At 38.8% G+C, this 21852-nt stretch overlaps 1 protein-coding gene across 7 annotated transcripts in view; it reads right to left on the reverse strand.

The window, feature by feature from the left end:
* The window catches only part of LRAT (lecithin retinol acyltransferase), a 162314-nt gene that overhangs the window by 106248 nt on the left and 34214 nt on the right, over positions 1 to 21852 (reverse strand). Inside the window, exon 2 of one of the 7 annotated variants that reach the window (XM_070474710.1) lies at positions 18781 to 18841. The exons of the other annotated variants lie outside the window; for them this stretch is intronic. The gene's annotated coding sequence lies outside the window, so the exon portion shown is untranslated. The remainder of the gene's footprint in view (positions 1 to 18780; positions 18842 to 21852) is intronic. 7 annotated transcript variants of the gene reach the window in all.

Here is a 21852-nt window from a genome sequence, read left to right on the forward strand (position 1 = left end):
ACAAAGTAGAAGTTAAAAATTTAAATTCACAACTCTAAAAAGTTTTGAAGAAAACAATATTATGTGACACCCAAGAGCCTAAACATAACTCAAATATTAAAGTTAGAACAAGGAAGGAAGGGAATGGAATTGGGGTAAGTTTTGCCATAGGCACACAGAATATTCAAACTGAACTGTAAACTTGTTTTAAAACTATAAATTAAAAAATATATACACACTGTAAAACAGAAGTAACCCCAAATTAATTACCCATTAAAACTTAACTAGGCTAACCTTCACAATAAATGCTTTCATACACAAATTAAGAGTACAGTCAGTCCCCTACATACAAATGGGTTCTGTTCCAAGAGCAGGTTCCTAAGTCTAGCTTGTCCACAAGTCCAACAAAGCTAGTCTAGGTACCCAACTAACACCATTGGCTATATGGTACTCTACTGTAATCGGTGTATAATACTTCTCACAGAAATACTACGTAAAAAATCACAGAAATAGAGAAAACATTTTTAATCTTAAGTACAATATCTTGAAAAGTACAGCAGCACCAGCCACATCACTGCTACTTTTATGCTTGCTTCTGGACATCCTGGGCTTAAAATAAGAATACTGTCCTACTGCGCTCTATACATGCATGTGTGCTCCATGCTCAGTCGTGTCCGGCTCTTTGTGACCCCGTGGACTGTAGCCCACCAGGCTCCTCTGTCCATGGGGTTTCTCAGGCAAGAATACTGAGTGGGTTGCCATTTCCTACCCCAGGGGACCTGCACAACCCAGGAATCAAACCTGCGTCTCTTGTGGCTCCTGCATTGGCAGGCGGATTCTTTACCACAGAGCCCCCTGGGAAGCCCACTGTATACAGTATGGTACAGTAAAATACACAAAAACACAACCTTTTGTAGGGGTTGTATGCAGGTGACAATGTACCCCAGACATGTGAACCAACTTATGTGACTGGACATGTGAACGCATGTTCACAACTTTGAAAAGTTCACAACTTCCAGGATCATATGTAGGGAACTTACTGTATTTCAACCTGCTAATTTGCACTGGAATGAGAAATCTCCTGTTTACTTACTCTATTAAAATTTTCTTTAGCTCGTGTTCCAATGTTTACTCAGATCCTAAAACATGAACCTCACTATAATCTTCCAAACTAGTTTCTTCAAATTTGAGTTCTGCAGCAAAGTAAATGTGATTTGAAAATATTCCTGAATTTATACTAGATCAACTTCCACAATCCCTTAGTTTTGGTTTGCCATCCACTTTGTATATAAATAATAATTCCAGTCAAAGCAGGGCAATCTAGGGTATTAAAGGCCATCAGGCACTCCTGAATGTAGTTTTAGCTTCAAACCACAGCATCTTACATACTATAGCCTCAATGTCCTTATTTTCTAAATAGTCTAAAATTGAAGATTTCCTATTTGACACCAGTAATTATATGTACAAGTACTTTCTATATTTCTAAGACACTAGAGTTTTTGGTTTTGCTTAAAGTTTAATTATTAATCTATTATATTATATATGGTCAAAGAATTAGACCTATAAAATTTCTATTGTCTGAAACAGATTATAGTAATCTTGAGGATGCTTGGAAATACTTATCTTATGGGGGAAAATGCCCTACCTGTAGCTATTAATTCAACACTTATCTTCCAATACTCTATGTTCTTTTTAATCAACTTAATAAATATTAAGATCTGTTGAAATCCTCCACAGCAGATCTAATAGTGCTGACTTAAATATATTAATTCTATGTTATTTATGCACATGACAGAGCATGACTACCTTATCGTTACTGTGTAGGTACACTTTTTATGTCATTTGAATGCCACTTCAATATTAATAACTGCATTTATTTAATTATTTCTGGCTGTGCAGGGTCTCCACTGCTGTGAGGTCTTCCTCTAGCTGTGGTGAGCAGGGCTACTCTCTACTTGCGGTGACCAGGTTTCTCAGGGAAGTGACTCCTCTTGTTGCGGAGTGTGGGCTCTAGGGCCTGCATGCTTCAGTGGTTGTGGCTTCTGGGCTCCAGAGCACAGGCGCAATAGTTGTGGCACTCTGGCTTGGCCGTTCCGCAGCATGTAGGATCTTCCCAGGCTGGCGATCGAATTCGTCTCCTACATTGGCAGGAGACTTCTGTACCCCTGAGTCACCAGGGGAGCCACGGCATGCATGCTAAATCACTTCAGTCGCGTCCAGCTCTTTGAGACCCTGTGGGCCTTAGCCCATCAGGCTCCTCCGTCCACAGCGATTCTCCAGACGTGAATATTGGAGTGGGTTGCCAGGCCCTCCTCCAATGGGTCTCCCCCACCAGGGACTGAGCCCTTGACGCTTGTGTCTCCTGCACTGGCAAGTGGGTGCTTTCCCACGAGTGCCACCTGGGAAGCCTGGAGAAGCCACTACTTTACTATTCAGGTCACATCTCCCAACTTTTTTCTTCCTCATTCTCCTCCTCCATGTCTGCTTCCTTGCCCTCCTTCTTCTTGTTCCTTGCATATTCTGATATTTCTAACTCTTGCATTGTTTTACTTCAGTGTGGATCGTAAGACTTAGTGGGATTTTGATTTTAGTCTAAGAGACTTCATCTTCTTATTTGGGAAGTTTGTTATTGTTTATGCTTGTTTGAACAGCTATGATTTTTGCAATAACTTCTGAGATCTTGTTTTATGCTTCCGTTTTAGTGTTTGCTTTGTCTTCTGACTTTAAGAGTAGCATTCATTCATTCAACAATACATACTGAATATTGTGTCACATGTTTTCATTGCTTTCATTTTATTTAAGTGACTAAGCAGGTACTCATCTTTCAGGTTTCTCTATCCAAACATCACTTAATAAAACCTTCTTTAACACTACTAAATCTAAACTATGTTCCCTGGGAATTCCCTGGTGGTCCAGTGGTTAGGACTGGGCACTTTTACTGCTGTGGCCAAGGTTCAACCCCTGATAAGGGAATTAAAGATTCTACAAGCTGCAAGGTGCAGCCAAAAAAAATTATGTTCCCTTATTATTCATTTTCATAGCACTCTTTAGTATTTCTTCAAAATACGTTTCTTGATTTGTGAATTATTAGTTTAACGTCTACCCACATGCTGAGCTCCGTCCATTAGATAGCAACTTCATCTGTTCAGGGCACAGCCAGGACCCAGAGTGCTAGCCCTGTGGTAATGGTTAGTTCAAAGAGAGGATTAAGTAATTAATAATCAATTTAGTCTTACAAATTCAAATTGTAGTTCTCTTTAAGAATGCTTTGAGGGAATTCCCTGGTGGTCCAGTGCATAAGACTTGGTGCTTTCACTACAGGGGCTGGGTTCATTCCTGACTGGGAACTAAAATCCTGCAGGCCACGTGGTCAAACAAATAAACAAACACAAAACACTGATTCTACAGTGGCTGAAGGGATGGTGCACTATTTCCATTCATTTTCATGTTTATATTTTTTGCACTTTTAAATGTTTTATGATCATTATTGTTGATAAAGAATAAAATGACACCTTCCCTATGAAAGAAAAAAATTAGTACTAATTTGTCTATTCTTATCTCTCACCAGTGCTTACTTATTTTTATTAAAAGAATCTTTTCATCCAGAGTTTCTTGATTAAGTGAATAACATGGTTTAAATACAAGACATGGAAGGGCACATTACTACTGCAGATAGGATGGAAATGCTTTGATTAAGCATCAGCACTTTTATAAGTTGTTAGTTAAATTTGGTTACAGAAATATTATAAAAAGTTTTATCTGGATTTTTTTAAAGAAAATATAAATTTCTGGGACAAACTATATGGTCTCCAGACACTAAACAGTTGAAGTTACCAACAAAACTGTCAAAGTTTTAACAGTATTAGTTCTGATTCTATTGTCTATGTACAGGATGTTAACTTTCTGAACATAATCTTTAGGTTAAGAGAAAAAAATGTATGGGTTTTCTAGTAGAATTCAGAATTATCCATGAAGCTTTTCCAATACTTACTGTTCCCAGGTAACTGTGCAGGCTAAACTCTAAAATTATTGGCACAGGACTCATTTGTATCAAAAACTGCCACTTAAAACATGCTGGATGGATGTATGAGTACTCGAGGGGAAAATGTTAATATTTATAAAATATTATGTTATAAAAATAAAATATTTTGTTATAAAATATTATAAAACAATGTTTTAGATAATTTTATAAAATAATAATGATTCCTGTGAAATATTTTGATTGCTAACATGTCTTGAATTTAGTTATATGGGAGAGCTCATTTTTTGTTTCATACAAACTTTTTCAAAATACTCTGAGCTGTCCTCCTTCCTTTTTCAGTTACCTTTGGCCCTCCCGTTGGGCAGACAGTAGGTACTCTAAAACCATCATGGTAACAAGCATTTACCTGATGACATAAGGTTACAAATATAAACAATGGTATTAATCTGTGCCAACAATAATATGCCCTAGAGTGGGCCATGGAACTATTGATCAGAAACGATTTTATCTATTCTAATTACATAAATAGTTTGTTGTCACTTGCTGTTCAGTCACTAAGTTGTGTCCCACTGTTTCAGACCTCATGGACTAAAGCCAAGCTCCTCTGTCCTCTCCTATCTCCTATGTATGTGTGTTCATTGCTAAGTCATGTCCTACTATTTGCGACCCCATGGAATGTAGCCCACCAGGCTCCTCTGTCCATGAGATTTTCCAGACAAGAATACTGGAGTGGGTTGCCATTCCTTTCTCCAGGGGATCTCCTAACCCCAGGATCGAACCTGGGTCTATAGTTTGCTCAAATTCATGCCCATTGAGCCAGTGACGCTATCTAACCATCTCTTCCTCTGCCACCCCTTCTCCTTTTGGCTTCAATCTTTCCCAGCATCAGGGTCTTTTCCAGTGAATCAGAGCTTTGCATCAGGTGGCCAAAGTATTGGAGCTTCAGCTTCAGCATCAGTCCTTCCAATGAATATTCAGGACTAATTTCCTTTAGGATGGACTGGTTTGATCTTCTTTTGGTCCAAGGGACTCTCAAGAGTCTTCTCCAGCACCATAGTTCAAAAGCATCAGTTCTTCGGTGCTCAGCTTCCTTTACGGTCCAACTGTCACATCCATACATGACTACTGGAAAAGCCATAGCTTTGACTAGATGGACCTTTTTGGCAAAGTATTGTGTCTGCTTTTTAACATGCTGTCTAGGTTTGTCATAACTTTTCTTCCAAGGAGCAAGTGTCTTTTAATTTCATGGCTGCAGTCACAATCTACAGTGATGTTGGAGCACCCCAAAATAAAGTCTCTCACTGTTTCCACTATTTCCCCATCTATTTGTCATGAAGTGATGGGACCTGATGCCATGATCTTAGTTTTTTGAATGTTGAGCTTTAAGCCAACTTTTTCACTCTCCTCTTTCACCTTCATCAAGAGGCTTTAGTTCCTCTTTGCTTTCTGCCTTAAGGGTCGTGTCATCTGCATATCTGAGGTTATTGATATTTCTCCCAGAAACCTTGATTCCAGCTTGTGCTTCATCCAGCCTGGCATTTCACAGGACGTACTCTGCATATAAGTTAAAAGAGCACGGTGACAATATACAGCCTAGACAGAGTCCTTTCCCATTAGTTACTGGTTAAAACTATATGAAGAAACTGGCCCACCTATGGAGGGATATCCCAATTACTAAGAAACAAAAACAAACAAAAGACTAGCAATTCAAGAGTAAATTGAGACCAAATTCATTATAAGAAACATGTTCTTTAAAAAATACTTTTGTGTCAACATTGAATTTAATAAATTACTAAAATTATTCACTAGCCAAATAACTAAATAACTAATTACAACTACATTTGACTTTTATTTTGGAATTTAGAAAAATATTTTTGTGCTTTTAAATTTTACTGCTATTTAAGCTGCCAATCAAGCTTTTTACTCTACTTGGGCTGTGAATTTGGAAATACTCTATTGGAAACAATCTAAATGTACCACAGGAGGGTACTGGTTAAATATGCCATGATATATACAGATAATGAAGTGCTATGAAGCACTTCTGAAATAAAAAGCATTTAACCATGAGGAAATGCTCCTGACATTAAATTTTAAAAGATGCAGAAACAGCATACAATATAATATAAATTTGCATTTGTATTTGAATGTGATTGCCACCCCCCCTTTTTTTATGCTAGTCTGAATTTAGTTTTCATCTCTTGCAATAAAAAAAGTCCTAACTAGAAACTTGTAGGTTATTAAGGAAAATTAATTTTAAGAACTTTTCTGAAGTTTGTTTTTTTTTAAACTGACACCTTAATTTTAGAAATAGTATCACTTTATAGCTTTCAGAGTCCTTGTTAAAGCAATAGAATAAAAGAAAAAGCACATATACCTAAAATTATGTTTTCTGCCATGGACATATGTTGAAAAAATAACATTATTTTTAGTGTCTTATAAAATACATTGTATGCATCAATACTTCAGAAACTATCCTTCTCTATGAGGCTCTGTAATCATGGTACCACCATACACACCTGCAATTTTGAGTAAATGATGATTATCTTAAATTTAAGAAATTGCCTTATTATAAGTGCAATCATAAGTTTTGGAATTTATATATACCAATTAATCTTAACCAATACCAAGAAACCAAAGATATTCTGTGGGCTTATTCTCCTACCATGTTTTTTGCCTACTTTCCTCAAGAAAATACGTTCATGCCTAACTAAATCCCCTATCTGTTGTATAGAGGCAAATTTATGCACCTCCTCCCGTAACTCTAAACAGGCAACAAAATAACACCTGTGAAAAGATCTTATAAGGGGAAGAAGGAAGAGAGCCCTTTGCTCCTTGAACCTACAATGCTCCACCTTCAATACCTAAACACTGGAGAGAGAAACAACATCACTTATTTTAATATAAAACCTGTTCATAATTTTTAATGAAAAATTGTTTATAAAATGAACTAAAAAGAATACAGAATATTAGCAATTCCCTTAAAATGAGTAACACAACTTATTTTAACTTGCTCTCCATTTAAATTACATCGCTGACCAGACCACAACAGGCCTTTTAAGCTTCTGAACATATCCTTGTGAAACACAAAGTCTTTATCAGCTTTGCCAATGATACTGTCATTACTAAGTAAAGTGTCAGGAAACTTGGGCTAATTACAGCTTAACAGAGTTCTGATCTTATAAATGCACTTACTTGTATGTTGTTTTAGATATATCTATGCCTACTAAGTATAATCTCCCTTTGAACTAAAAAACATCTAATATACTCTTCAGTGTGAATAAATTATCGTCTGAGAATAAAGTGGGCGTTAATAAGAACTGATTCTGAGCAAGGAGATGCATATCAATGGATAAATAATATACATGCTTGCATTATTGGTAAATGTAACACATGTATATGTAGTTTTTTGCAAACAACAGAAAACTTTCAAGAGAAGCAAAAATGTTGTTACTATTTTTATGTCACTGAGAGCATTCTGAGAGTTTTTTTAATCTAATTCATTTATTAATACTGTGGAATAAATACAAAGAAATAAACTCAAATTCTCAAAAAAAAGATTATGGAAGTATTATAGTTTCATCACACCTTTATCTTTAGTGTCTATTTGATCAAAGAAAGCATTTTGTTTGTGGGAGCATGAAACTGTCAACAATTCATCCTTCAAAGGTACAAGGATTTGAAAGCCTGGGAGACCTGGATTTAATTCCCAACTGACGTGTCACTTCTCCAGCAAGTTGCTCAACCTCTCTGTCTCCCTTCCCTCTTGGGAAACAAGCAGGATAACTACTTCAGAAGAGAGTTATAAAGATTAAAAACCTCTAAGGAGACTATCTCTCACCACAGCAGCAGTAACACAATAGCTCGTGCTCAGTTAATTTTCCCCTTCCTTTCCCAAGTGATCCTTCAAAAACCATGTGCATTGTGAACTGAATTCCTAGTTACAAACTATTCAAAGGTAAAATATTATAATTGATTCATATTCCAAAATCTGAAATGGATACTTTAAAAGCCCCTAGTATCTAAGTATTTGAAAGAACCATATTTCAATAGATCAAATAAAGTTTTCTTAGAATTTGTTACACCTTATGATGCAATTAGCTTCATCTTTAAATGCATATACAAGTACTGGTTTAAAATCAAGATGCTGGTCAAACAAAAATATAATGAAACCTCTGAATTTGGGAATATAATGTAACCAAATGGCCTGTGGTACCATGAAGTCAACAAAGTAAACACTGGAAAGAGATAGTTGGCCTTGCTGACTTTGTTAAACATGTCAAAGTACTGCATCTAAAAATATTTGAAAAATCTGCCTATTTTCCATCTGTTGTATTTCTCAGAGGATAAAAGTTCATGCAAAAGTTCATTGTAAGTTCAAATATGACATATCAGGTCATTTACAAGGTAAAAGTTCACTGGGAGTTTATTAGACTAAAAGTGAAAAAAAAGAATAAATATAACTAATTGCAGCTACATTATACTGCATTGTGATCACAGCATCTTTAAGCTTCGTGAATAAAAATTACAAATTTTAAAAGATCATGTGCAATGCATAACGGCAACAATGATTACAAGGAAGGTGCCTACAATAGCATCCTTAGAGCTGTTTTGAGAGAAGAAGGTGTAGATCAATTTTGGTTACTCTGATATTAAAGTACAACAGCTGTCATATCTTATACTGTATTGAATAATTTGTTTAAACTACATATTTAAGAACAGTAATATAGAGATATAGAAAAAAGAGTAAAACATCAGAAATAGTAAATAAGTATCATCTTGCTATTTAACTGACAAGAGATGATTTTTAATTTGCAGTTGCTAAAAATGCTATTTACGAACACCATAGGAAGCCAAGAAAAATGTTTGGGTTGGAAGAAAATTACTGTCATTGAAAAAAAATTTAAATTGAACAAACATTAGCCAATACTACTTGAATTGCTGAAGCAAAAATTAAGATTTTATTTTGGGTAAAACCTTCACATTTTTTGAGAATGTTTAGAAGAATAATTTCAAGGAAAATAATAGTGAACATGTATATAATGTGTATTTAGCACATAACTGCTGGGTTTCCAGATTTAAAACATTTTCTTTTTATAAAGTACTGGTACAGAGTTCAGTGAAGGATTCTAAATGGATTGAGTAAGGGTGGAACTCACTGGTTCTCAATTTCTTCTGTCAAATGTGTGACCCCAGCTTTACAACAGAGCTTTAAATCTATAACTTGCTTCTTAAGTTGAAAAGCACATTTAGTTCTCTCCAGCATGTCAATATTTTCTCCATGTACTGTCAATTGGTTTTAGTGGAAAGTGCCATTTCTTCATTCATTCACTTAATATCTGTTAATGTGGTATTTATCATTTACAAAATGCTATGCTAAGGATTATAAAAGGATTATAAAATTAACCAGGCAAAAGTTTTGTTTTCAGAAGGCCACAGTAGAAGAAATATGGAATAAAATGAATATAGAAATAAGTCAATAATACAAGGTTGAAATCATTTAGTGCCATGTGAGGGATACAGGTTAATGACCTGGAAGTGGGTAGAAGACACTATTTCCAGGTGGCAAACTAATCTTGAAGTTAATTGCTAGCTGAATACCTGATTAAGTTATTTTTGGTCAAATTATAAAACACGAATTAAGAGCAAATTAAAAAAAATCTCTTAACCATCTCCTGTCAACTATCTTCTAACATATGCCACTGATCTCATCCCCAAAATGTCAATTTTCCACATTTTGCTTAGAAAAGATGGCATTGTATTTGGAAACGATTACTCTTTTGTTTGTTAAAAACTTGTAGAGAGAGAGAGAGAGAGAATTTAAAACATTTAGACCAGAATTTAGAACATCTTAAAACAAAACCCTATTAGTAGTCACTGAGCTGGAATTTCAGTAATAGAAGCCTGAGAAAGGTCACAAATGATGTCAGGTAAGAGGAAACGCTGCGGGTTGCAGATTTCATGTACCAGCTGTTCATCCATGGAACCAACGAAGTCTACCCCACCACACACATACACACGCCGTGCCGGGGGCTTGGATAGGGTGAGCTGTCCACCAGGAACACAGTCTAGTGCCGGAAATCCTATATTGTGACTAGGTGAAAAACAGGGAAACCTATGGTTTACAGAAGTCAGAGGAAAAGCCTAAGGAAAAGAGACTACAGCATAACAAAAAGTACTTTTGATGAATCATAATTATCCAAAAACTCACTATGCATTTTGCTTATTCTAGCTTTATATTTAATGTGACACCTTTTGAAATCACAGTGATTTATTAGTGTGTAATAAGCACTGAATACAGATGTTATCTTGGGTCCAGAGGAAAAGAAATCATACTGAGAGGAATGGATGAAGATTTGGTGTAGAGATTCAGATACTGTTTTTAAAAAAGCTTGCAAATGGTCTCTGTGCCCTTTTGATGTGAGAACGATGAGAATCCCAGATGATATTCAAGGATAAGAAGTCAAGGTGAGACTGCAGGAGCTGTGGTGGCTAAAGTGAACTGCACATCATGAGATTACTGTCCAGTGGGATTTCTCTGGTCCCTAGTGAGCTTCAGCCTACAGCACAGCTCACTCCACTGGTGATCCGCTGGGTTTCCCCGCCCTCCTCTTACTGCTTATTATAAACCCAGGCAGGGGACACTTGGGCCTCAGCTTTCAAGAAGCCCTTAATTTATAAAGTTAATCTGTTTTTTTCACTAAGAAATATGAGACAATTAAAAATGATAAATAAAGAGTAGAAATCCAGGGTAATTTAGAGAAAGAGCCTTTGTTTGGTCCTACAATGTTATTTAGTAATGTTCAATATTAAACACGATCATTCTGAATAATTAGGAAAACACTTCTCTTTGATTCTGGGAGAAAAGAACATTTCACTGAGGTAAGCCATAATATGAACATTAACGTGAATAGTATGAAAAGGCAAAAAGACAGGACACTGAAAGATGAACTCCCCAGGTCGGAAGGTGCCCAATATGCTACCGGAGAACAGTGGAGAAATAACTCCAGAAAGAATGAAGGGATGGAACCAAAGCAAAAACAACACCCAGTTGTGGATGTGACTGGTGATAGAAGCAAGGTCCAATGCTACAAAGAGCAATATTGCATAGAAACTTGGAATGTTAGCTCCATGAATCAAAGCAAATTGGAAGTGGTCAAACAGGAGATTGCAAGAATGAATGTCAACATTCTAGGAATCAGCGAACTAAAATGGACAGGAATGGGTGAATTTAACTCAGATGACCATCACATCTACTACTGTGGGCAAGAATCCCTTAGAAGATATGGAGTAGCCATCATATTCAACAAAAGAGTCTGAAATGCAGTACTTGATGCAATCTCAAAAATGACAGAATGATCTCTGTTTGCTTCCAAGGCAAACCATTCAATATCACAGTAATCCAAGTCTATGCCCCAACGAGTAACACTGAGGAAACAGAAACTGAATGGTTTTATGAAGACCTGCAAGACCTTCCAGAACTAATACCAAAAAAAGATGTTCTTTTCGTTATAGGGGACTGGAATGCAAAAGTAGGAAGTCAAGAAACACCTGGAGTAACAGGCAAATTTGGCCTTGGAGTACAGAATGAAGCAGGGCAAAGGTTAATAGAGCTCTGCCAAGAGAACGCACTGGTCATAGCAAACAACCTCTTCCAACAACACAAGAGAAGACTCTACATATGGACATCACCAGATGGTCAATACTAAAATCAGATTGATTATATTCTTTGCAGCCAAAGATGGAGAAGCTCTATATAGTCAGAAAAAACAAGACCGGGAGCTGACTGTGGCTCAGATCATGAACTCCTTATTGCCAAATTCAGACTTAAATTGAAGAAAGTAGGGAAAACCGCTAGACCATTCAGGTATGACCTAAATCAAATCCCTTACAATTATACCGTGAAAGTGGGAAATAGATTTCAGGGACTAGATCTGATAGACAGAGTGCCTGATGAACTATGGACAGAGGTTCATGACATGGTACAGGAGACAGGGATCAAGACCATCCCCAAGAAAAAGAAATGCAAAAAAGCAAACTGGCTGTCTGAGGAGGGCTTACAAATAGCTGAGAAAAGAAGAGAAGCAAAAAACAAAGGAGAAACAGAAAGATATACCCATTTGAATGCAGAGTTCCAAAGAATAGCAAGGAGAGATAAGAAAGCCTTCCTCAGTGATCAATGCAAAGAAATAGAGAAAAACAATAGAATGAGAAAGACTAGAGATCTCTTCAAGAAAATTAGATATACCAAGGGAAAATTTCATGCAAAGATGGGCAAAATAAAGGACAGAAATGGTATGATCCTAACAGAAGCAGAAAATATTAAGAAGAGGTGGCAAGAATACACAGAAGAACTGTACAAAAAAGATGTTCATGACCCAGATGATCACAATGGTGTGATCACTCACCTAGAGCCAGATATCCTGGAATGTGAAGTCAAGTGGGCCTTAGGAAGCATCATTACGAACACAGCTAGTAGAGGTGATGGAATTCCAGTTGAGCTACTTCAAATCCTAAAAGATGATGCTGTGAAAGTGCTGCATTCAATATGCCAGCAAATTTGGAAAACTCAGCAGTGGCCACAGGACTGGAAAAGGTCAGTGTTCATTCCAATCCCAAAGAAAGGCAATGCCAAAGAATACTCAAACAACCGCACAATTGCACTCATCTCACACGCTAGTAAAGTAATGCTCAAAATTCTTCAAGCCAGGCTTCAATAGCATGTGAATCACGAACTTTCAAATCTTCAAGCTTGGTTTAGAAAAGGCAGAGGAACCAGAGATCAAATTGCCAACATCTGCTGGATCATCAAAAAAGCAAGAGAATCCCAGGAAAACATCTATTGCTGCTTTATTGACTATGCCAAAGCCTCTGACTGTATGGATCAACATGAACTGTGGAAAATTTTGAAAGAGATGAGAATACCAGACTACTTGATCTGCCTCTTGAGAAATCTGTATGCAGGTCAGGAAGCAACAGTTAGAACTGGACATGGAACAACAGACTGGCTCCAAATCGGGAAAGGAATATGTTAAGGCTGTTTATTTTCACCCTGCTTATTTAACTTATATGCAGAGTACATCATGAGAAATGCTGGGCTAGATGAACCACAAGCTGGAATCAAGATTGCAGGGAGAAATATGAATAACCTCTGATATGCAGATGACACCACCCTTATGGAAGAAAGTGAAGAAGAACTAAAGAACCTCTTGATGAAAGTGAAAAAGAAGAGTCAAACAGTTGGCTTAAAGCTCAACATTCAGAAAACTAAGATCATGACCTTTGGTCCCATCACTTCATGGCAAATAGATGGGGAAACAGTGGAAACAGTGACAGACTTTATATTTTAGACTCCAAAATCACTGCAGATGGTGACTGCAGCCATGAAATTAAAAGACACTTACTCCTTGGAAGAAAAGTTATGGCCAATCTAGACAGCATATTAAAAATCAGAGACATTACTTTGCCAACAAAGGTCCATCTAGTCAAAGCTATGGTTTTTCAGTAGTCATGCGTGGATGTGAGAGTTGGACTATAAAGAAAGCTGAGTGCTGAAGAATTGATGCTTTTGAACTGTGGTGTTGGAGAAGACTCTTGAAAGCCCCTTGGACTGCAAGGAGATCCAACCAGTCTATCCTAAATGTGTTCACTGGAAGGACTGATGCTGAAGCTGAAACTCTAATACTTTGGCCACCTGATGCGAAGAGTTGACTCATTGGAAAAGACCCTCATGCTGGGAAAGATTGAAGGCAGGAGAAGGGGACGACAGAGGATGAGATAGTTTGGACGGCATCACCAACAGGATGGACATGAGTTTGAGTAAACTCTGGGAGTTGGTGATGATGGACAGGAAGGCCTGGCGTGCTGCGATTCATGGGATCGCAAAGAGTCAGACACGACTGAGCGATTGAACTGAACTGAACTGAGGCCATAATATAAGTTTAAAAGTCAAAATGAGTAGATCATAGATTAAAAAAATAATAATAATGAAAGCTGATGCATTTTTTTCAACATTTCTAAAATGTTGTGAAGGGCAATAAAACAAGATATTTTCATGGCAAAACAAACAAACTTCTTACATGAGAAAAATTATTTTAAAAATGCTGGTTGTAACAAATTTATACACTGCAAATAAACCCAACTGGAATTGCCTTCTTTTGATAAAAGAATCTTAAGTTTCATGTGGAAGAATGAATGACAGAGAGCAGCAAAACACATCTTAAGAGGTCGAGGAGTGAAGAAGGACTTGGCTCATCACCAATATCTGAGTGTTTGCATATGTGTTTAAATCCACATATGATTATCTGATTAATAAAAGTTTGAAGTATGAGAAATATGAAAGAATGTATGCTAGGTCGGTAGCATGATTACATGACAGAAGTAATACTGAGAGTGAGAGAGAGGGTTGATGGGAGAAGGGAGCCAAAGAAAACATGTTAAAATGCTGCAGTAAACTGAGCAGGTAGGATATGACCACATTTACTCATTTATGTCAAATATCGTGTGTGTGTCTATTTAAACCTATGTATCTAGATGTACGGAGAAGGCAAGGGCACCCCACTCCAGTACTCTTGCCTGGAAAATCCCATGGACGGAGCAACCTGGTAGGCTGTAGTCGATGGGGTCGCGAAGAGTCGGACACGACTGAGCGACTTCACTTTCACTTTTCACTTTCATGCATTGGAGAAGGAAATGGCAACCCACTCCAGTGTTCTTGCCCGGAGAATCCCAGGGACGGGGGAGCCTGGTGGGCTGCCGTCTATGGGGCCGCACAGAATCGGACACGACTGAAGCGACTTAGCATCTAGATGTAACACTTTTAACTGTTAGAGAAAAAAAGACAATTCCAAGACAGAAAGAAGGATGAGAGGATGACTGGGCAACTGCCGGCAGAGAGGGCAGGAGGGTGGGGCTGGGGCAGACCAGTCTGGGCTGTCCTCCGTGACCCTTGACCTCTTCCTCTCGGGCAGCCTGTGGTGACAGCATCCCATCTTAGACTGCACCTTCCTCCTCCCACTACCTCTGAGTGTAAGCTGTACTCTCCCCATGACTCACCCTTGCCCTCCCTGGGTTTGCTGACTCTGCACCCTCCAAGCCACACACCCCTTCCAAGGCTTTGCAGCTTGTCTCTCACTGAGTGTCACGGAAATCTCCAAGGCTTTTCCTCACATTCTGCCAAGCTGCTTTCAACTGCTGACAGAGCATCACTCTGAGGGAGGGAGTGCAGGGCTGCCGACCACTTCCCAGGGTGCGGGAGCCCTCACGTCTTCACAGTTTCCTCCCAGCCTGGCATCATGAGACAGTCAAGGAGGAAGAGGAAAAGGAGTGAGCAGCACCCGCCTGGCTCTAGACAAGCCTCGGAGGAGGAGCGGAGACGAGAGAGCACAGAGCCAACGCCTAGACTGAGTGGGGCCTGGAAGGGCCTCTAGAGGCTCCCACTCGACACTGAAGGCAAAGACCTATGTACCGTAAGCTTCACACTGGTGAGCCGGCTCATGTCCTAGAGGCTTTTGAGAAGCTTCTTAGATCAGGACTGAGAGCCTTCTGGTACTAATTACAAAGCCCTGGATGGAGTAGGGTGTTAGAAAAAGTAACTGACTAGTGTAAGCTAGTATTTCAGCACTCCACTCTACCTAATGTATTCAGTGACATTGCACAGAAGGCAGGGATCAAGACCATCCCCGTGGAAAAGAAATGCAAAAAGGCAAAATGGCTGTCTGAGGAGGCCTTCCAAACACCTGTGAAAAGAAGAGAAGTGAAAAGCAAAGGAGAAAAGGAAAGATGTTCGCATTTGAATGCAGAGTTCCAAAGAATAGCAAGGAGAGATAAGAAAGCCTTCCTCAGCAATCAATGCAAAGAAATACAGGAAAACAATAGAATGGGAAAGACTACAGATTGCTTCAAGAAAATTAGAGATACCAAGGGAACATTTCATGCAAAGATGGGCTCAATAAAGGGCAGAAATGCTATGGCCCTAACAGAAGCAGAAGAGATTAAGAAGAGGTGGCAAGAATACACAGAAGAACTGTACAAAAAGATCATCACGACCCAGATAATCACGGTGGTGTGATCACTCACCTAGAGCCAGACATCCTGGAATGTGAAGTCACGTGGGCCTTAGAAAGCATGACTATGAACAAAGCTAGTGGATGTGATGGAATTCCAGTTGAGCTACTTCAAATCCTGAAAGATAATGCTGTGAAAGTGCTGCACTCAATATGCCAGCAAATTTGGAAAACTCAGCAGTGGCCACAGGACTGGAAAAAGTCAGTTTTCATTCCAGTCCCAAAGAAAGGCAATGCCAAAGAATGCTCAAACTACCGCACAATTGCACTCATCTCACACGCTAGTAAAGTAATGCTCAAAATTGTCCAAGCCAGGCTTCAGTAATACGTGAACCGTGAACTTCCAGATGTTCAAGCTGGTTTTAGAAAAGGCAGAGTAATCAGAGATCAAATTGCCAACATCCACTGGATCATCAAAAAAGCAAGAGAGTTCCAGAAAAACATCTCTTTCTGCTTTATTGACTATGCCAAAGCTTTAGACTGTGTGGATCAAAATAAACTGTGGAAAATTCTGAAAGAGATGGGCATACCAGACCACCTGACCTGCCTCTTGAGAAACCTATACGCAGGTCAGGAAGCAACAGTTAGAACTGGACATGGAACAACAGACTGGTTCCAAATAGGAAAAGGAGTACGTCAAGGCTGTATATTGTCACTCTGCTTATTTAACTTATATGCAGAGTACATCATGAGAAACGCTGGGTTGGAAGAAGCACAAGCTGGAGTCAAGACTGCTGGGAGAAATATCAATAACCTCAGATATGCAGATGACACCACCCTTATGGCAGAAAGTGAAGAGGAACTAAAAAAGCCTCTTAATGAAAGTGAAAGAGGAGACTGAAAAAGTTGTCTTAAAGCTCAACATTCAGAAAACTAAGATCATGGCATCTGATCCCATCACTTCATGGGAAATAAATGGGGAAACAGTGGAAACAGTGTCAGACTTGATTTTTGGGGGGCTCCAAAATCACTGCAGATGGTGATTGCAGCCATGAAATTAAAAGACACTTATTCCTTGGAAGAAAAGTTATGACCAACCTAGACAGCATATTAAAAAGCAGAGACATTACTTTGCCAACAAAATTCCATCTAGTAAAGGCTATGGTTTTTCCAGTGGTCATGTATGGATGTGAGAGTTGGGCTGTGAAGAAAGCTGAGCTTTCAAAAGCTGATGCTTTTGAACTGTGGTGTTGAGAGTCCCTTGGACTGCAAGGAGATCCAACTAGCCCATCCTAAAGTAGATCATTCCTGGGTTTTCATTGGAAGGACTGATGCTGAAGCTGAAACTAATACTTTGGCCACCTCATGTGAAGAGTTGACTCATTGGAAAAGACCCTGATGCTGGGAGGGATTGAGGGCAGGAGGAGAAGGGGACGACAGAGGATGAGATGGCTGGATGGCATCACCGACTCAATGGACACGGGTTTGGGTGGACTCCAGGAGTTGGTGATGGACAGGGAGGCCTGGTGTGCTGCACTCCATGGGGTCATAAAGAGTCAGACACGACTGAGTGACTGAACTGAACTGAAGGTCATCACAACAAAGCGAAAAGTTCAAGTATCAGGTGCATCTAACTCTTTGCCATCCCAAGGACCTCATGGAGCCCATCAGGCTCCTCTGTGCAGAGATTCTCCAGGCAAGAACACTGGAGCAGCCATTCCCTTCTCCAGGAGATCTTCCTGACCCAGGGATCACACCCAGGTCTCTTGTATTGCAGGTAGATTCTTTACCATCTGAGCCACCAGGGAAGCCCTAGTAAAGTATTTCCCAAAACTGGCTGACTTAAAGAAACATTTATTATCTCGGTTCTTGGGGCTGGAGGTTTGAAATCAAGTCCACAGGCAGAGTCTGCTGCCTCTGAAGGTTCTAGGGGTCAGTGTTTTCTTGTCCTTTCCTGTTCTCTGCTAGTTGCTGGCAATCTGGCATTCCCTGTTTGTAGACACATAATTCCAACCCTGTCCTCACATGATGCTTTCCCTGTGTGTCTGCATGTTGTCTTCTCTCTGTAGGTGTCTTTATGCCCAAATTTCTCCACTTTTATAAGAACAAAAGTCCTATTGCATTAAGACCCACTCAAGTGATCCCATTTTTATTTCATTACTTCTGTAAAGCCTTTATGTGGGTTTCCCCAGTAGCTCAGTGGTAAAGAATCCATCTGCTATGCAGGAGATAAAGAGACACAGGTTCAATCACGGTGTTGGGAAGATTCCCTGGAAGGGGACATGGCAACCCTCGCCAGTAATCTTGCCTGGAGAATCCCATGGACAGAAGAGCCTGGCAACCTACAGTTCATAGGTTTGCAAAGAATTGGACACAACTCAGCAACTGAACAACAACAACAAAACCCCTGTGTACAAATAAGATCGTGTTCTAAGGTCCTGGGGTTAGAACTTCAACATTATCTTTAGAGGATACAATTCTACCCTAAGACATGCAAAGTTCATCTTACTAATGAAGACCAAAATAACAGGAATATGAAAACATTATATATTATTGAGAGAAGTATGACTTTTAAGATGCCAAATAGGATGCTCTTGAAACTTAGCTCTGGATCCTAATAAGATACTTGTGGCTAGGACATAAAATTTCTTTGCATTTCACAGTAAAAATAAAAGCAATACACAATACAAATTTAAAAAGAGCAAATAAAAATGAGCAATTATTAAATATAGTTTAATGAACAGATAATAAAATCTCTAAAATGTATATGCTATAATGCCACCTGAAAACCTTTATAATATATGGATTGCTTCCTACCAGTCTGGCACCAATTTCCAATCTGTGACTATTCCACCAGTAATCTATTCAATGAGATGGCCTGCAAGATTGCAAAGCAAACAAAAAATAGCATTAATATGATAAGCAAAACTTTTGATACTTGTCCAAATATAAAATAAGTAAGTAAGTGTTAATTGCTCAGTCGTGTCCGACTCTTTGTGATCCCCTGGGCTATAATCCAGCAGAATCCTCTGTGCATGGAATTCTCCAGGCAAGAATACTGGCATGGGTTGCCATTTCCTCCACCAGGGGACCTTCCTGACCTAGGGATTGAAACCAGGTCTCCTGCATTACAGGCAGATTCTTTACCACCTCTTGTTGTTCAGTTGCTCAGTTATGTCTGACTCTTTGTGACCCCATGGGCTGCAGCATGTCAGGCTTCCAGTCCTGCATCATCTCCCAGAGCTTGCTCAAACTCAGGTCCATTGAGTCAGTGATGGCATCCAACCATCTCATCCTCTGTCATCCCCTTCTTTTCCTGCCTTCAATCATTGCCAGCATCAGAGTCTTTTCTAATGAGTTGGCTCTTCGCATCGGGTGGCCAAAATATTGGAGCTTCAGTTTCAGCACCAGTCCTCCCAATGAATATTCAGGATCTTGATTTCCTTTAGGATTGACTGGTTTGATCTCTTTGCAGTCCAAGGGACTCTCAAGACTCCTTTCCAACACAGTTCAAAACATTAATTCTTTGGTGCTCAGCCTTCATTATGGTCAAACTCCCATATCTATATGTGACTACTGAAGAAACCATAGCTTTGACTAGACAAACCTTCGTTGGCAAAGAAACATCTCTGCTTTTTAATACATCATCTAGGTTTGTCATAGTTTCTCTTCCAAGGAGCAAGCATCTTAATTTCATGGCTGTAGTCACCATCTGCAGTGATTTTGGAGCCTCCCCAAAAAAGTTTATCACTGGTTCCATTGTTTCCCCATCTATTTGCCATGAAGTGATGGGACCGGATGCCATGATATTAGTTTTCTGAATGTTGAGTTTTAACCCAGCTTTTTCACTCTCCTCTTCACCTTCATCAAGAGGCTTTTTAGTTCCTCTTCACTTTCTTCCATAAGGGTGGCGTTATCTGCATATGTGAAATTATTGATATTCCTTCCCGCAATCTTGGTTCTAGCTTGTGCTTCATCCAGTCCAGCATTTTGCATGATGTACTCTTGCATGTAAGTTAAATAAGCAGGGTGACAATATATAGCCTTGATGTAATCCTTTCCCAATTTGGAACCAGTTTCATGTCTGGTTCTAATTGTTGCTTCTTGACCTGCCTACAGTCTTCTCAGGTATTCCCAACTCTTTAAGAATTTTCCAGTTTGTTGTGATGCACACAGTCAAAGTTTTTAGCATAGTCAATGAAGCAGAAGTACATGTTTTTCTGGAATTCTCTTGCTTTTTTGATAATCCAATGGATGTTGGCAATTTGATTCCTCTGCCTTTTCTAAATCCAGCTTGAACATCTGGAAGTTCTCAGTTCACATGTTGTTGAAGCCTAGCTTGGGGAATTTTGAGCATTACTTTGCTAGCGTGTGAAATGAGTGCAATTGTGTGACAGTCTGAACTTTCTTGGGCATTACCTTTCTTCAGTAATGGAATGGAAATGAAAACTTTCTTTGGAACTGGAATGAAAACTGACCTTTTCGACTCCTGTGGCCACTGCTGAGTTTTCCGAATTTGCCAGCATAATGATTGCAGCGCTTTCACAGCATCATCTTTCAGGATTTGAAATAGCTTAACCTTAATTCCATCATCTCCACTGGCTTTGTTCATAGTGATACTTCCTAAGGCCCACTTGACTTCACATTCCAGGATGTCTGGCTCTAGGTGAATGATCACACCATCATGATCATCTGGGTCATGAACATCTTTTTTGTACAGTTCTTCTGTGTATTCTTGCCACTTCTTTTTAATCTCTTCTGCTTCTGTTAGGTCCACACCATTTCTGTCCTTTATTGTGCCCATCTTTGCATGAAATGTTCCCTTAGTATCTCTAATTTTCTTGAAGAGATCTCTAGTCCTTCCCAGTCTATTGTTTTCCTCTATTTCTTTGCATTGATTGCTGAGGAAGGCTTTCTTATCTCTCCTTGCTATTCTTTGGAATTCTGCATTCAAATGGGAATATCTTTCCGTTTCTCCTTTACCTTTCACTTCTCTTCTTTTCACAGCTATTTGCAGGGTCTCCTCAGACAACCATTTTGCCATTTTGCGATCTTGGATGTTTTTTATCACTGTTTGATTACCATTGAGTCACCAACAATTGGACAAATATAAAATAATAGGTTATAAATAAAGTTGCTTTTGAAGTTATCATCATAAAAGTGGGAAAGGTGCCATTTTCTTTGGTATGTTTTGATAAAGAAAGTTAAAATGTAGGAAGGCTATCTTGGAATAGTAGAAAACCCACTGGTCTAAGAACCACAAGACCTGGGGCCAAGTGAGAGACTAAGCAAAATGAGGCTAATGTGTTTCTGGTATAGTTGTAAGAATTAATTGAAAAAAAAAATGTGAAAACACTCTGAACATTGCAAAAGGCTTCAACATGTAAGTTATTATCATACTTGAAGTGTGATATTGTTATTATGTTATAGAGTAGGAGAGACGACTTATAGAATATTTTTATCCTATTTGATATATTAATGGACTAAAACTTAGCAACAATTCATTGTTAAAAGTCACTCTCCAAAAATCTGGAATATCTCGCATATAGGGTCATTGTTACCATCTTTCTAAATTTCATATATATGCATTAATATACTGTATTGGTGTTTCTCTTTCTGACTTACTTCACTCTGTATAATAGGCTCCAGTTTCATCCACCTCATTAGAACTGATTCAAATGCATTCTTTTTAATAGCTGAGTAATATTCCATTGTGTGTGTGTACCACAGCTTTCTTATCCATTTGTCTGCTGATGGACTGAAGCTTTTAAGAGTTAAGAGCTTTAATCAACATAGAATCAACAAAACATAAAATATTTTGAGTTTTATCTTTTTGGCCTGTGTGAATCCAGGCTCCATCACTTAACTGTCTATAAATTTGGGAAAGTT

The sequence above is a fragment of the Odocoileus virginianus genome, chromosome 12 (assembly GCF_023699985.2).
Source record: "Odocoileus virginianus isolate 20LAN1187 ecotype Illinois chromosome 12, Ovbor_1.2, whole genome shotgun sequence".
In the NCBI taxonomy this organism is placed as follows: domain Eukaryota; kingdom Metazoa; phylum Chordata; class Mammalia; order Artiodactyla; family Cervidae; genus Odocoileus; species Odocoileus virginianus.